The 17,129-nt window shown below is 34.7% G+C and overlaps 1 protein-coding gene and 1 non-coding gene across 2 annotated transcripts in view; both read right to left on the bottom strand.

Moving 5' to 3' along the window:
- NBEA (neurobeachin) overlaps positions 1-17,129 on the bottom strand; it is a 628,524-nt gene that overhangs the window by 339,961 nt on the left and 271,434 nt on the right. The window lies entirely within an intron of this gene.
- On the bottom strand, positions 1,024-1,130 carry LOC132413978 (U6 spliceosomal RNA). The gene has a single exon (XR_009516862.1). It is a non-coding gene; the product is annotated as a U6 spliceosomal RNA (small nuclear RNA).

The raw sequence follows: 17,129 nt of genomic DNA, 5'->3' as shown, positions 1-17,129 counted from the left end.
TAACTCAATTTCATTTCTTTTTATGGCTAGGTAACAAAAAGCATTTATTGAACTTGTGTCTTATGTGCCAGATACCCCGCCAGGTGCTAAGTTTAAAAAGAAGTGAGGAAAGTGGGAGTTTATAAAACAAATAATCATGACACAGAATCGTAGGAAGGACACAGAGAGTACAGAGCATTAGACACACAGAAAGGGTAGTGAGCAGCTCTGCTGAGGAGAATTTATAGGGAGTGTGACATCTGAGTTGATGATGCTAACCCTATCTAGGCAAAAAAAGGAAAAAAGGAAAGTCATCCGAGGTGACAGAGAAACATCAGAGGTATAAAGAAGCATGACATTGCTAGTAAAATGGAATTGGGATGCTATACTGTGGAGTGCAGAGGATGGAAGGTGGTGAAATGAAGATGGAGGAAGAGAGGAAAGAGAGCCATCTATGGCATCCTATTCCTACCGGCAACAGGAAGCCACTGAAGGATTTTAAGCAGGGGCAGACAGAATTCGATCTATTTTGGGAAGATCGCTTCTGTCAGTGGAATAGGAACTGTCTAGTCAAGATGATGAAAACCTGAGCTGAAGGCGGCAGCAATGCAAGCAGAGACAGTTTGAAAGACATTTTGGAGAAGACAATAAAATACTCTGGATAACTGAATATGACATTAAAGGACAGGGTAAAGGAGCAAAGTGTGAATGATAAAACCTTTAAGTGAGAAAGGAAAATAAATGAAGGAGCAGGTTTGCAGAAAGAAAGTGAGTTTCATCCCAGACAAAATTAGAATATAGGCAAAAAAATTAATTTTGATATTTAAGATTATTTGTTTTTTAGGTATGGATGCTATAACCCTGACAAACCTGATATAAATAAATTGCACAGATAACATGGCATTGGACAAAACTGTGGAGTTATTATGAGTCCCACTAGCAAACTACCGGTAGTAATCTTACCAGTACAGTTTTTTTTTTTTTAACATCTTTATTGGAGTATAATTGCTTTACAATGGTGTGTTAGTTTCTGCTTTATAACAAAAAAATATGGAATGCTTCACGAATTTGCATATCATCTTTGCACAGGGGCCATGCTAATCTTCTCTGTATGGTTCCAATTTTAGTATATGTGCTGCCGAAGCAAGCACCAGTACAGTTTTAAGATATAGTTTTTCTCTTTCTCCTCATAATAAAATATGCTAATTTAATTTCCATCATATAGACATGACTATTCTGATAATTTGAATTTTAAATATCAAGTCTGCCCAGGACAATTTAGTTTTTAAATAACTTTCTAATGATTTTAACTTTTCTAAGTTCCAAAATTAGTACACATTAATGGCACTGAAATAGTTGAAATAGCTTCATTTTAATAATAAATGTTGAATAAGAACTACAGACCTTGAAAGAAAGTTTGCATGCTCACTACCCTTCACCTGCTTTAGTTTCAGTGGTGTGCAGCTGGCAGTGTCTTTGAAATTCTCTGCTCTGTATAGCTTTCACATTGTGTTATGCGGCATTCTGAGATACAGCATATAACTATAAAGTGTGTATCTCTTGTGACTTCTGCAATGCTTACACATCTTTATCCACATAATATCAATTTCCTATGTTTTTTACATTTCTTTTACTTTTTTACCTGAAACATGAAATTTATTTCTCTGTTTCATCACTGTGATATTCTCCTGACGGTAAAAAATTACTTTCAGTGTTACCATTTAAGTCATCTAAACTTATTAAGGTCAAAAACGTAACAATTAGCAAACTGTGGCTTTCTAACTTAAAACTGAAAAACTAAAACCAAACAAAAAAAAACAATATTAAATAAACATTCTCTGAAATAACAATAATGGTTTGAATTTTTACTGTTACTGCTGCAACTAATATTAATATGTGTCTAGGTAGTATTACTATTTTTTTTAATTTTTAACATCTTTATTGGAGTATAATTGCTCTACAATGGTGTGTTAGTTTCTGCTTTATAACAAAGAGAATCAGTTATACATATACATATGTCCCTGTATCTCTTCCCTCTTGCATCTCCCTCCCTTCCACCCTCCCTGTCCCACCCCTCTAGGTGGTCACAAAGCACCGAGCTGATTTCCCTGTGCTATGCGGCTGCTTCCCACTAGCTATCTATTTTTTTTTTTTTTTTTTGCGGTACCCAGGCCTCTCACTGTTGTGGCCTCTCCCGTTGCGGAGCACAGGCTCCGGATGCGCAGGCTCAGCGGCCATGGCTCACGGGCCCAGCCACTCCACGGCATGTGGGATCTTCCCAGACCGGGGCACGAACCCACGTCCACTGCATCGGCAGGCGGACTCTCAACCACTGCGCCACCAGGGAAGCCCTAGCTATCTATTTTAAGTTTGGTAGTGTATATATGTCCATGCCACTCTCTCACTTTGTCCCAGCTTACCCTTCCCCTCCCCATATCCTCAAGTCCATTCTCTAGTAGGTCTGCATCTTTATTCCCGTCTTGCCCCTAGGTTCTTCTGACTTTTTTTTTTTTTTGATTCCATATGTATGCGTTAGCATACAGTATTTGTTTTTCCCTTTCTGACTTATTTCACTCTGTATGACAGTAGTATTACATACTATTTTGATTGGACATTTTAAGATTTGCCTTTATGTTTCAGAGAGTTTGATTTAAAACTGCACTACAAATGAAAACAACTGTAATGTTATCTTCAAGAAACTAAAATAACATTAAGCTCATTTACTAAAAAAAAGCTTTTTTAAATGTAATTGAACCATTACAGCTTATTTTTGTATTTAGATTACAAATTTTAATTGAAAATTTTAAAAAACACCTTCAAAATACTGCAGAAACAGTGAGAGTTCATTCATTCATTGATTTACTTTAGTTCACTTAAAAACTAGGTTATCACAGATTTATGGCAGTCTTACTGTCTTCAGAATAGGAATAAAACTGAAGTCTCTGGATGTATCATATACATTAGGGGTCAGCATACATTTTTGTAAAGACTCAGATAAAATACGTAGGCTTTGGGGATGCGGGCCAGGGGACAATAATAAATTTCTGTCACAAGTACTCAACTCTTGCCATTGTAGGGCAAAAGCAGCCAGAGACAACGCATAATCAAATGAGCTTGGCCGTCTTCCAATAAAACTATTTCCTCACCCATAGGGGTGTATGTGTGTGTGTGTGTGTGTGTGTGTGTGTGTGTGAATGTGAGAGAGGGAGAGAACACATACATGCGCACACATACTTGTACATACATCCTACAGATTTTTAAAACTGCAGGGGAAATTATTTTAGATGTATGCCTATGATACTTTATAATTCCAAAATACAGAAAGCTCTGAAAAAAGCTTTCTCGTAAGATTGTCATAACGTCAATCATCAGCAAAATTTCACCTAAATAATATGATGCTACTTACAAACTTTATTCTACTTAGCATGACTATCCCTATGTATTACTGAAAATATATTAATGTATTTAAGTCCATGAAGATGCTATGAAATACACATATAAGCACCTATTACTTTTCTTAAATCCTGAAATATCTGAATTACGAAACACATCGAGCTCTAAGTTGTTTTCTTTTTTTGAAATATGGGCTGGTTATTATTTTTTTATATAAATTTATTTACTTATTTTATTTTTTGGCTGCATTGGGTCTTCATTGCTGCGCGTGGTCTTTTCTCTAGTTGCAGCAAGTGGGCTCTTCGTTGCAGTGCGCGGGCTTCTCATCGCAGTGTCTTCTCTTGTGGAGCAAGGGCTCTAGGCGCGCGGGCTTCAGTAGTTGAGGCACGTGGGCTCAGTAGTTGTGGCTCGCGGGCTCTAAAGAACAGGCTTAATAGTTGTGGTGCTCGGGCTTAGTTGCTCCGCGGCATGTGGGATCTTCCCGGACCAGGGCTCGACCTCGTGTCCCCTGCATTGGCAGGCAGATTCTTAACCACTGCGCCACCAGGGAAGTCCCAAGCTCTAAGGTTTTGAATATGGATTTTAGGCATTTATTAAAATAAAAGAAATGTGACTTTGCTTTTTAAGAGTCAGAAATTTGTGGTACTCTCTTACATGAAATATTTTGAAAGATTAACGAAGACATTAATACTAATATATTAACTGCAACCTCAAAGTAATTTGATATTGTGACTTTTCCCATGGAAATTCCACATGTTCAAACTAAAAATCTATTTCCATATGAGAATGGTTGGCTAAGTGCTTTTAAATTGTAAATCTAGAATGTTCAGATTGCTCACAAACAAGATTAACTGTAACTGTAGTTACATAATACCATCATTTTGACTCATTTATTGAAATAAACTCTAAATTTTTGTTTGCTTGTTTGTTTTTGGCCATTGTGTTGATATAGCCTAGGAATCTTATTGGCTGTGGAGATTTTTTCTTTTTTATAGTTTTGCTTCTGCTAAGAATTTTTGCATAGTGGTAGAACTTAAGTTCCTAACACTCTTTTATAGATTATTCCTCCACAGAATGATAGATTACAATAAAAAACTGAAGTTACAGTGATAGTTCCTGCATAGACATTTGCTCATGCTCTGACTGTGAGGGAGCTGAGCTGAAGAGAATATTCTCCTGGCATTATTATCAACACCTGTAAAATGTGAAACACTGTTGTAAATTTACTCTTTTTTAGAATTCTTTAGAATCCATGTTTGTGCTAGCCCATCAAAAATGTCATATCAAGGAAGATGTTCCGGCAAATTCTTGGTATTCAATGTCACTTTTTCTTTTTGTCTCCATGTGACTTCCACTTCTCTTTGCACATTCCATGGAAATACCATTTTACATTTACACATACTAAACAATAGATTATAATTTCACAATCACTTGGGACTGATTAAGTTTTGGGTTGGCTGTCTCTTGAGGTATTTTCATTTAAATAATTTATTTTAGGGACTATAAGTAAGCCACCGCTGTGTCACAGAGATGACACTGTCTTTGATCTCAAGGAGTGAAAGCCCGGTTATAAAAATAAGGCACATAAATAAACATATGAAGGTGTCCAGGGAGAGTATTATACTGAAGAAATTATAATAAGGCACTATGCCTCCAAATAACTTAAAACAACTATTGTTGAGGTTTTTATTAAAAACTTTTATCCATAGTATTAGACTCAAGTTTCCACTACATAAGTGATTAACCTGAGTGTCTTGCCCTTTCCTTAACTTCCTGATTTAATCACAACAGCAATGAATAAGGATGAAATAAGGGAAATAAGAGACATTTTCACTATCATAAATCATCTGGATCCCTCAATTCTCTTTGGGTTAAATTTAATTATAGAACGAATTGCTATTCCTATATCACTCCTCTGCATCAACTTTCTTCTATTCTCCCTGTGCTGCTTCAAATTCCAAAAGTCTCTATTAAATTCTAAAACTACTAAACTATGTCTGGTTCAAATTTTGACATTACCCAAGAAAGACTCTGATCCTGAATTATTATTAAGAATACTATATATCTCTTAAACATGTATTTCATTTCAAGAAATATTAATAATCAAAAAAAGCAAGATAAATAGTTATACAGTTAAATCACAGAGAGTTGAATTAAATGGCTATACTAATGCCTACTTATTAAAAATAAAACAATAATTCATATTCCATAAGATATGGGATCCTCCTTTTAGACATAGTGTGTATAAATGAATGATTTGTGTAATTATAGTTCCAAACTACTGAAATTCTGACTTTCATTTATTTACATTCTCAAATAAGTACATTTAATAATTTTAGGTTCTCAAACGTAACTAAATTTAAATTTAAAATTGCTTTTTAGTAATACACACCTTTAAGTTCTTTATTTTTATATTCAGAAAAACACTGGTTATTTTTCTTTTAAATACTTATATAATGCACAATGGAAATACCAAGCACCACTTTTCTTAATACATTCATAAAGTCAAAGATAAAAACTAAGAAAATAATTAGTAAAAGGAAATTATTTGATAAATATTGTGATTAAGCCTAAAAAGGGAAAAAAAAAGGCTACAGGATAAAGTAAGCTCAAGTAGAGGTCAGTCAGCTGAACCTCACTTATTTTCAAGTGTACATTAACTTTATCCAATAAAGTTGCTAACAGCTTATTGTTATTTAAGCCTATAAACTTAAATAAAGTTTAAGCTTTATTAAGGCTTAAATTGTTGAAGCACTCAGAGAAAACAAGCTAGACTTTCAGAGAACTCCTTATCTGTGCTCAAAGCAATAAATTCTCCAATTTGACTCAAGCTGAATTTTCTTTACTGAATCCTCCATTTAAAACAAAATATTGGGCTTTCCTGTTGGCGCAGTGGTTGAGAGTCCGCCTGCCGATGCAGGGGACATGGGTTCGTGCCCCGGTCCGGGAAGATCCCATATGCCGCAGAGTGGCTGGGCCCGTGAGCCATGGCCGCTGAGCCTGCACGTCCGGAGCCTGTGCTCCACAACGGGAGAGGACACAACAGTGAGAGGCCCGCGTACCACAAAAAAAAAAAAAATTAAATAGGGATGAATAAGCAGTCCAGTTTTATTCATTCTTAAGAATGAACTAAAAAGTTTTTGGAACTTTAAAGAACTCAGAAATTCCTTCATTTTAACAACATTTAAGATACTGCCAAAAGTCACAGAAATTATTTTAAGTATATACTCCATCTAAGCAGTAGTTTATTGCGATTATTTGACAAGGATTATATAAGCAAAAAAATATAGATCACTAAATTCACAAGATTATTTTGCCTATACCAGAAAACTCTATATCCAACTCACACCCATCCACAATTCAGAGTCAAATTATATGGTTATATACGTACCAGAATACAGTCTGATAACAATACCGTAGAGAAGTCACTATGTGAATTGCTTTGCATTTAAAAAAATAATACTTCAGCATAAAATATTAGACCCACTTATTAAAGTAAATGGTGCTTTTATTTCTTCTAATTCTTCTTGCAATAACAGATATACTACAAGTAACACTTATTTTTTGTTTTAACATCTTTATTGGAGTATAACTGCTTTACAATGGTGTGTTAGTTTCTGCTTTATTAACAAAGTGAATCAGCTATACGTATACATATATCCCCATATCTCCTCCCTCTTGCATCTCCCTCCCACCCTCCTCCCACCCCTCTAGGTGGTCACAAAGCTCATCTCCCTGTGCTATGCAGCAGCTTCCCACTAGCTATCCATTTTACATTTGGTAGTGTATATATGTCCATGCCACTCTCTGACTTCGTTCCAGCTTACCCTTTCCACTCCCAGTGTCCTCAAGTCCATTCTCTACATCTGCGTCTTTATTCCTGTCCTGCCCCTAGGTTCTTCAGAAACATTTTTTTTAGATTCCATATGTATGTGTTAGCATACGGTATTTGTTTTTCTCTTTCTGACTTACTTCACTCTGTATGACAGACTCTAGGTCCATCCACCTCACTACAAATAACTCAATCTCGTTTCTTTTTATGGCTGAGTAGTATTCCATTGTGTATATGTGCTACATCTTCTTTATCCATTCATCTGTCGATGGACACTTAGATTGCTTCCATGTCCTGGCTATTGTAAATAGAGCTGCAATGAACATTGTGGTACATGACTCTTTTTGAATTATGGTTTTCTCAGGGTATATGCCCAGTAGTGGGGTTGCTGGGTCATACGGTAGTTGTATTTTTAGTTTTTTAAGGAACCTCCATACTGTTCTCCCTAGTGGCTGTATCAATTTACATTCCCACCAACAGTGCAAGAGGGTTCCCTTTTCTCCACACCCTCTCCAGCATTTATTGTTTGTAGATTTTTTGATGATGGCCATTCTGACTGGTGTGAGGTGATACCTCATTGTAGTTTTGATTTGCATTTCTCTAATGATTAGTGATGTTGAACATCCTTTCATGTGTTTGTTGGCAACCTGTATATCTTCTTTGGAGAAATGTCTGTGTAGGTCTTCTGCCCATTTTTGAATTGGGTTGTTTGTTTTTTTGATATTGAGCTGCATGAGCTGCTTGTAAATTTTGGAGATTAATCCTTTGTCAGTTGCTTCATTTGCAAATATTTTCTCCCATTCTGAGGGTTGTCTTTTGGTCTTGTTTATGGTTTCCTTTGCTGTGCAAAAGCTTTGAAGTTTCATTAGGTCCCATTTGTTTATTTTTGTTTTTATTTCCATTTCTCTAGGAGGTGGGTCAAAAAGGATCTTGCTGTGATTTATGTCATAGAGTGTTCTGCCTATGTTTTCCTCTAAGAGTTTTAGAGCGTCTGGCCTTACATTTAGGTCTTTAATCCATTTTGAGTTTATTTTTGTGTATGGTGTTAGGGAGTGTTCTAATTTCATTCTTTTACATGTAGCTGTCCAGTTTTTCCAGCAAACAGTCATTTTTTGAATCAGTATGAACTGCGATATCTACAAAGTGGAGTCAAATAAATGGTAATAAAAAATGTCTGACAAAAAGTAAGGAGCTAGTCATTCCCAGGAATTAAAGACATTTAATGATTCAGTTCTAAAAACAGCACTGCATACTTACTGTACACAAGGCACAGATATGAAACAGATGTGTTCCATGTGCTAGAGAATCCTGCATTCTAATGGAGGACACAACAGATAAACTGATCAGTTTAGTGTGAAGAAAAGAAGTGTTATCTCAGAACCATTACAGGATATTGACTTGGTAAACAAGATAAATGATGTAATTAAAGTAATTCTTATTGTGATTATAATATGGTGAAATTGGAAATATGGAAAATGGTGAAATTAATAACAAAATGAAACATGTAACCTAAAATAATGAACAGTTATTAATTTCTTGGGAAAAACTGACTTAGAGATCACTCCAAGATCAGCAATCACGAATATTTCAACTTGTAAAACAGAATCTGTTTAATTTGACAGTAAAAAACTACCTCTGTTGACAGAATATAAAACTGCAAGATTTCTCCATATATCAAAACAAATACATTAATAGAAAGCACAACTAATGTGAGAATATTTTCGAGTTTAAATGTTGCAAAGTACAGCTATTGAAGTAATCTGTATAATCTTTTTAAGTAACTAGTTTCAAAGTCAAAATAATATCCTTAATAAGAAAGATTACCTTTGGTTGGGTTTAGTATAACTAGAACAACCCTACTGAGTAGAGAGAACAACATTTTTGAGATAGTAACATGTATATCATGAGTCACAGGTTGTATTTCCGGAGGGAGGAGGAGGAGAAGATAATCCTTTAGCAGTTAAAACTGGTATCACAAGTCCAAATGGTATCTTTCATGGATTCTATTATGTACAGTAGAGTTTATATTGATTTCATATGCAATCCAGTAAATTCTGTTACTGGATATGAAGCAAAAATAGATTGAAAGCACAGATTCTACATGGAGGGTCAACGTATATAGAAAGTAGTACGGACAAAGAAGTTACCCAGGAAAATAAACGTTAAAGGAGACATAGGGGGAAAAGCTTAGACCTCTGGTGAAAGTCCACAAAGGTAACCATTTTATGAACTGGCTTAAGAATAGCTAAAATAGAAAAATATTATTACTTGATCAGAATCTCACCATGTATAAAAAATTATACAATCTTGGTTTGCATTATTATACAGTAGAAAAATTAAAGATGGAATATTATCCCACTGCCCTTTGCAATAATAGGACAAGAAATAATAAGCTTATATTAGTACTACAATTTCTGAGGGACATAATGAAATAGACTCTATTTGTAGGAAAAATATCAGGATGGTACAAGGTGGGTTCTAGGAAATAGTTACATGAAACCAAAGATGCTCACTTGGCAAATGAGAAGATTTCTGGGGAAAGAGTTACTGCAGAAAGGGCTTATTTCTCTTGTGATCTGGGGTCCACCTAAACTGTAGCAACTCTACCTAATTAAAGGGCATCTGTAATGTGGAAAACTGTGTTTTGATACCTGAGAAGGACAGACTGGAGACTGATGGTCAAGGGTGACATGCCCTGGGCCTGACCTCAATCCTTGAAACCAGAGACAAGGAACAACATATCTGGACAGCAGAGATCATGGACCAGGAAAAAGTCTGCCTGTGTATATTCTCTTTAGTTGTGGTGGTGTTTAAAATACAATGCAGGTATTTTTAAAAATCTGAATTTAGTAACAAATCAGTTGGTTCTCCCACTTCGTTCTAAAATATTGGGGCTTATCCTGAGCTCTCAGAGCTAGGCAATTTTATTAGCATTACAGAATTCTTTAATCTAATCAAGTTTTTAATTAACTCGAAGATCTAAACTGAAAATCTGAAGACATGGTTTCAGAATACAAACTAAATAGCTGTGTAAACTTAAGCTAAGACATTTGCCTCTCTTGACACTAAAAATCTTCTCTGGTAAACAACAGATTAATGATTTTGAAACTTTTTTTTTAAACTACAATCTAAAGCAATACATTTTACATCCAGATCTACTACATATAATTGAAACAAATGTTTCACAGAAGATCACTTCCTCTCACTGTGTGCAGATACTCTGATCTCTGCTATGCTATGTCAGGGCATGCCATTAAAAATACTGTCAGGGCATGCTTTACTGATTATGCCATATCATCAATGGATCACAAGCTGCAGTCTGAATATCACTAAAGCTGGCCTGCCTCCTGTATTTACATGGCCTGAAAGCTAAGGAGAGTTTTTACATTTTGAAATGGTTGGGAAAAAAAAAGAAAGAAGAATATTTCATGACACTTGAAACATAAAATATTCAAATGTTGAATATTCAAATTTCATAGCCAAGCTCGTTGCTTTACATATTGTCTGCAGCTACTTCCTCACTAAAATGGCAAAGTTGAGAAGTTATGACAGAAACTGTATGCAAAGGCTAAAGTATTTGTTTTTGGGCTCCATATGGAAAAAGTTTGCTGATTCCTACACTAAAGGACACCTGTATTTCTTTCTGGCCTGAATATCCATGATGCTAAGTACTTCCTTCATGTCTTACTGGGCTAAACTGGGACTAGCGGAGTAGTTGCATGATGGTGAGAAAAATGATATGGAAAAGTATGGGTTCTTGGTAGGTTATATAGGCATCAGATTTCTATTTCATTCTGTACTTGAAAACAAGAATGAGAAGTAGTAATCCAACAGGCAGTACGTGGTGGTAGTATACAGATTAAAATCATTTACAGCATCTGCCCTGTGAGTTCATAGGGCTTTCACTCGTAGCCTTTAAGTATTTCCTTTTTATAGTGGTCCCAATAAAGGATGGTAGTTGTTTCACAGGGATTAGTTTTGAACATAAAATGGACGATTATGTTGCAGTGCTTTGCTATGTACACGTCAAATTCGCAATGATAAAACAGGCACTAAGGGGAGAAAAAAAAGCCTCACTTTTATATACTTTATCTGAGTTGAAATTGTCTTTCAACTGTCTTTTTAAAATCTTTTTTTTTGTTCGCATTAGACCTTTATTGAAACACTAGATTTAGTCAATAAAATCTTATTTGCTCTTTCTGCCTCCAAACTCTCCTATTTCAACCTTGCTGTATACAACTGACAGACAGTATCTTAATCATATTTTGATTTTCTCTCTCCCTTTTCAAAATTCTTCTGTAGATGACTAGGATCTAGTTTCTTTTTCTCTAGAATATATGTATTTGGCAAAGTCAGTGTCGCTGCCTTTCCACAATCTTCAACAGTGGTCATGAACAGATATACATTCTTCTGGCCCTGGTATCTTCACTTCCCTTACATACCTGGTTTCCCTTCCAGGTTTAAACCTGACTAACATGCACCCAAATTCTGTTTCTGTGTATGCTGTACTGTTATTTTACAAAATTTTGTTTTAGGAATATAGTTGGGAACAAAGCAATATCAGGATAAATATCAGCTTTCTGGGATATAAACAAAACTTGGGAGTATTGTACTGAAATATATTATTTCATGGTCAATATTAAAAAGTTACTATAACCATCACTCGTGAAGTCCTCAGACAACGTTGGAATAAGGCAACCAAGGGATTTTTGCTTTTTGCTTGTTTCAAATTAAATAAATTAAGCCCCTCTCTTTTATCATTCAGACCAATTACTAGAATCTACTTGACTATAGAAAACAATTTCATTTGTTCTACCATCCACTTATCCATCCACAAGTGTGTTTTGGGTACATAGCTAATGCTAGGTCCTCTGGCAGGTCCTAGAGCCCTTGTGGAGTGCATGCTTTCCATGAATCTATTAAAACAGAAGGAAAAAAATAATATTCTCAAGTTTTTAAAGTATGTAAGTTAATATTATAAAATTAAAAGAATATTTATAACATATTTCATAATCTAAAACAATCAGAATTCAGTTTAAAAAAAAGGTGGATTTGCCTTAGAGCAACTTAAGGATACAGAGGGCCATCAGTTACTAACTGAACTCAGTATAAACACTGTGAACTAATTACATATTATAACTATATAATGTCCATAAGAATATAAAATGGCTGGAAAATATAACCACTGTAAGTACTCAGCAGTGTATTTTCTCTTTAAAATTTTCCAATTTAATTTTTCTTTCCCAATTGTTTATTTCTTGAATGTGCATAAACATCTGAGAGGGTGAAAAAATAAACGCCTATAGTGATTTCAAGCTTAGTTTCTGGAAGGTCCCATGTAGCTTAGCATATGTATAGACATTATATCTAAATCAGTATGCAGGCAATTTTCACAGTATAAAAATAAGTTATTTTCTGCCTCAATATAAACTACATGTGTAGCCTCCGAAAACAGACTTGTTATTCAATATTCTATAGTCCATGGAATATACAGACCTTTGCTTCATGTTATTAACTGATCTAGAGCACCCATATGTAGTGATTTGCCCAGATAATGCAAGCTGATACCAGCCTGCGTGTCATTCTAAATATGGGCATTTTCTCTTCTGAAAACGTTCTGGTTTGCATGAAAATTTATATGAATACTTTAACTTTATTAGAACAAAAGAGAAAACTGTTCCCTTCTAAAATTATGTTATGAAATATATGTTACAGGTAACTACAATCTATTATTTCGTGAAACAAAAATATTTCCCAAACACCATATCAAGGTGTTTCTTAGGGATACATTTAGCTGCTACTGATGACAGATTCTTCATATTCAGTTATTCCTGTAGTAAGTAGTTCCGATATACCACTTTTAGATGGCCACACATGGCCTACTTTTTTTAAAGCTTCTTTTTTAATCCAAGATACAAAGATCATGCACTACATTCAGTTGTCATAACTTATTAGTATCCTTTCATCTACAACAGTTCACAGCTTTCCTGCACCTCAAAACTTCCTAATTTTGGTATCCAGATTGCTTTTCTCCCCCCAAATTTAAAAAAAGTTTCCCCACGTTTAAATTCAGGCTACACATTTTGGCCAATAATATTCAATTTCATGGTCTATTCTTGATTTATATGCTGTTATTCATATCTCCTATCTCTGTGAAGAAGATTCATTCCTGTAGGCTTTACTTCTAATTTCTCTCCTGGGAGCCTAGGAGATGATGTGTTACCTCTGACTATATTTCTATAGTATACTACAGAACACTTAATATAGTATATTATATATACCAATATACTTGATATACTATATTCAGGAAATTCTTCTGGTAAATAAGGTTTCGCTGACTTTTCATCATTCCTTGATTTTATATTACGTTGTTGGAATGTAGTTCCAGCTCAGCTAGTCAAGAATATATGATAAGAGTCATAATAATTTTAGTGAATGAAAAACTAATATTGGTTTGAGGACTTTAGTAAAACCATTCTCTTTGATGAATCATGTCTTCTTTGCTTTAATCATCTTTATTGGCTAAAAGGAGATTTCCATATTGAAATACTAAACTGGGCAGTTTGAAATATTTTATTTGTGATGAAAAAGTATGATTTCTCTTTTTAGAGGGTATTGTTTTCATGTTAGAAGTTACCTATGATGGAAAAATCTTTGTTAACATCTACATTTAGTAAACATTTGTGTTATTTTTTGGACAACTTAAATTCTACTAATTTGTAAGCAAAAAGTAATCTGGAAAAGATGCTCAGCGATTAGGGCAATACAAAAAGAGCTATGCTTTTGAACACAGAATCAACTACAACTGAATGAGAACATCCTTGCAGATAAATTGTGAATTTAACAGATGCAGAAAATTCCATTTACATTTCCCTCAACTCACATCTATTCTTATTCTATAAATTATTCTTCTAAGTTCAGAAGTGTCCCTGTTCCCTTCCAAAGTGAATTTCTATATTTGGTCTGAGCCCTTCTTGATTCATGATGTCCTTTCTGCACTATTTCTCTTATACCTATCAAGCATCTTTATTTTTACATCTCCAATGTTTCGCTTTTTTTTTTCCCTCTGTCTCCTAACAGACATAGATTTCTCCTCCATGAATAAAATTGTCCATACTCACTTGAATGTCTATCAATTTTACTCTCGTTTCACTGTCATATTTTTCCAACAAGTGGTCTATGTTTAGTCATTTTTTTCCCCAAAATGTTCGCCTTTGGCAATCCAGTATCTGTTTCCACTATTCTTCTGAAATGTCTCCAAGGTAACCAAAGGATACGTTTCATGAAATCAAGTGGTCTGGTTTTAGTCTTCCTCCTCTTGACTTCTGCATAATATTTTCCACTTTCATGTAGTAAGAATAAATTTTCAGCCCTCATTTTTAACACCTAAGTTATTTTTGTATTTTAATTCAACTTTATAGAAAGACAGTTTACATAAAATACAATTTGACAATTTTGAATGTACACTTCTTTGAGTAAAGACAAATTTACACATCTATTTAGCCACCAGTACAACCTGCTCCCCGCAAATTTCCTTTGTGCCTATTCCTACTCAGTCTTCTCTGCATCCCTAACCCCAGACAACCACTGCGTTCTACACAAAAGATTTCTTCTGCGCCAGTGTTTTGTAAAAATGAAATCATACGATATGAACTCGTTTAAGCCAGGCTTCTCTTGCAAGATGTTTCTGAAATTCATGCATTTTGCTATGAGTATCAGTAGTTTTACTTTTTTTTTTTTAAATTTCCGAGCAGTAATCTATCATATGGACATACAAGCATTTGCTTACCCATTTTTTTAATGAATATAATTTTTCTATTTATTATGAATTTTTGTATGAAAATTTGTATCTTTATGTGGACATATGTGTGTTTTACTTGAATGATAACTGTAGTGGAATTCCTGGATCAAATTTTACATGACTGTTGATAAAACATTGCCAAACTGTTTTTCAAAGTTGTACCCTTTTATATTCTGAATCAGCAATGCACGAGATCCTTAGGATTTTCTACATACGTGATAATTTCAACTGCAATCAAAAACAGTTTTACTTCCACCTCTCCAAATCTTTATGTCTATTATTTTTACTCCTTGACTTACTGTACTACTTAAGATCATACAGTAAAATGTTGAGTTAAAGTGGTGAGAGGCAAAATCCTTCCCTTATTCCCAATTTCACTTGGTTTTTCACTAAGTATAACATTAGTTTCAGTTTTTCATAAATACCAATTTTAGGTTAGGTTTGTTCCCTTTGGGACCTATTTTTCTCAGATATTTTATCATGAATGGGTATTGAATTTTAATAAATGATTTTCCTGCATCAACTGAAAATGAAAAAAATATTTCATATATACCCCTATATTAACTATTTCTTACATTCTCCTTTGTGTGTATCTAAGTTTCCAAATGGTATCATTAACCCTCTGCTTGAAAAAATTTACTCATTGCTGTGTTGGCAATGAATTTTAACATCTTTTGTTGTGTGAAAAAGTCTTTATTTCTCCTTCATTTTTGAGGAATATTTTCACTGGACAAAGAATTTCAGGTTGGAAGTCTTTTCTATCAACACTTGAAAGATGTTCCATTATTTTCTGGTTTGCAATAATTTCTGACTAAATGTTGACGATAATTTTATTTTTGTAACTCATGTTTTTTTTTTCCTGACAGTGATTTCAACATTTTAATTTTAAATTATTACAGATTAAAACTGACTTTTTTACTTTGCGTGTAAATTTCTATGAGATTTAATACATGTATTGATCCATGTATCACCATCATCCCAAGAAATCCTTTGAAAAATTCCTTTACAGCGATACCCTTTCCCACACATAAACCCTGACCACCACTGATCTGTATGGAGAATGTTCAAAAAATAAAAAGGAAACATAACGTACACAACCCTTGGGATGAGTTTTTCTTCCACACAATAATTTTGATGAGATTCATCCAAGCAGTAAGGCTTATCAGTAGTTTGTTCCTTTTTTCTTCTGTTTGAATGCACCACAGTCCCTTTATTCTTTTACTCACTGAAAAAACATTTGAATTTCTCCAGCTTCTGGCTATCACAAATAAAGCTGCTATGAACATTCATGTATAGGTTTCTATGTGAAGGTACGTTTTCATTTTCTCTAGGGAAAATTTCAAGGAATGGGATTACTGGGTCATATGATAAGTGACTGTTTAACTTAATAAGAAACTTCCAAACCATTTTCCTCAGTGACTGCCCCTTTGCATTCTCAAAGCCGTGGGTGAGAGTGCCAGTTGCTCCAAATTCTCCCCAGCACTTGGTATTGGGTGGGCCAAAAACAGCCTTCAGTTTAAGTAAAACGACACGTTTTTCACTTTCACCAAGAACTTTATTGAATAACATATTCACCCTTTTGTTCCACTACCTTCTGCCATTTTTCAGGCAACTTCATAATTCCATCTTCCCAAAACTTTTTTATTTTTTTGAGCAAAGAACTGTTCCATGTTCCTTTTACAGTCTTCAGGGAAATGAAATTTTTTTCCATTAAGAGAATTTTGTAAAGACCGAGATAAATAGAAATCCGAAGGTGCAATGTCTGGTTAATGCGGTGGATGAATCAGAACTTCCCAGCCAAGCTATAACAGTTTTTGCCCGGTCATCAGAGAAACACATGGTCTTGCATTATCCTGATGGAAGATTATACGTTTTCTGTTGACTATTTCTGGACGCTTTTCATTGAGTGCAGTGCCGCTTTCAGTTAGTCGAATCGGGAGCAGGACTTGGAATTAATCGTTTGGGTTTTCGGAAAGAGCTCGTAATAGAGGGCTCCCTTCCAATCCCACCATATACACAACATCACCTTCTTTGGATGAGGACCAGCCTTTGGTGTGGTTGGTGGTGGTTCATTTCACTTGCTGCATGATCTCTTCTGTTCCACATTATTGTACAGTATCCACT

This window comes from Delphinus delphis, chromosome 18 (assembly GCF_949987515.2).
Source record: "Delphinus delphis chromosome 18, mDelDel1.2, whole genome shotgun sequence".
Classification (NCBI taxonomy): Eukaryota; Metazoa; Chordata; class Mammalia; order Artiodactyla; family Delphinidae; genus Delphinus; species Delphinus delphis.
This window is presented reverse-complemented; position numbering and strand designations above follow the sequence as displayed.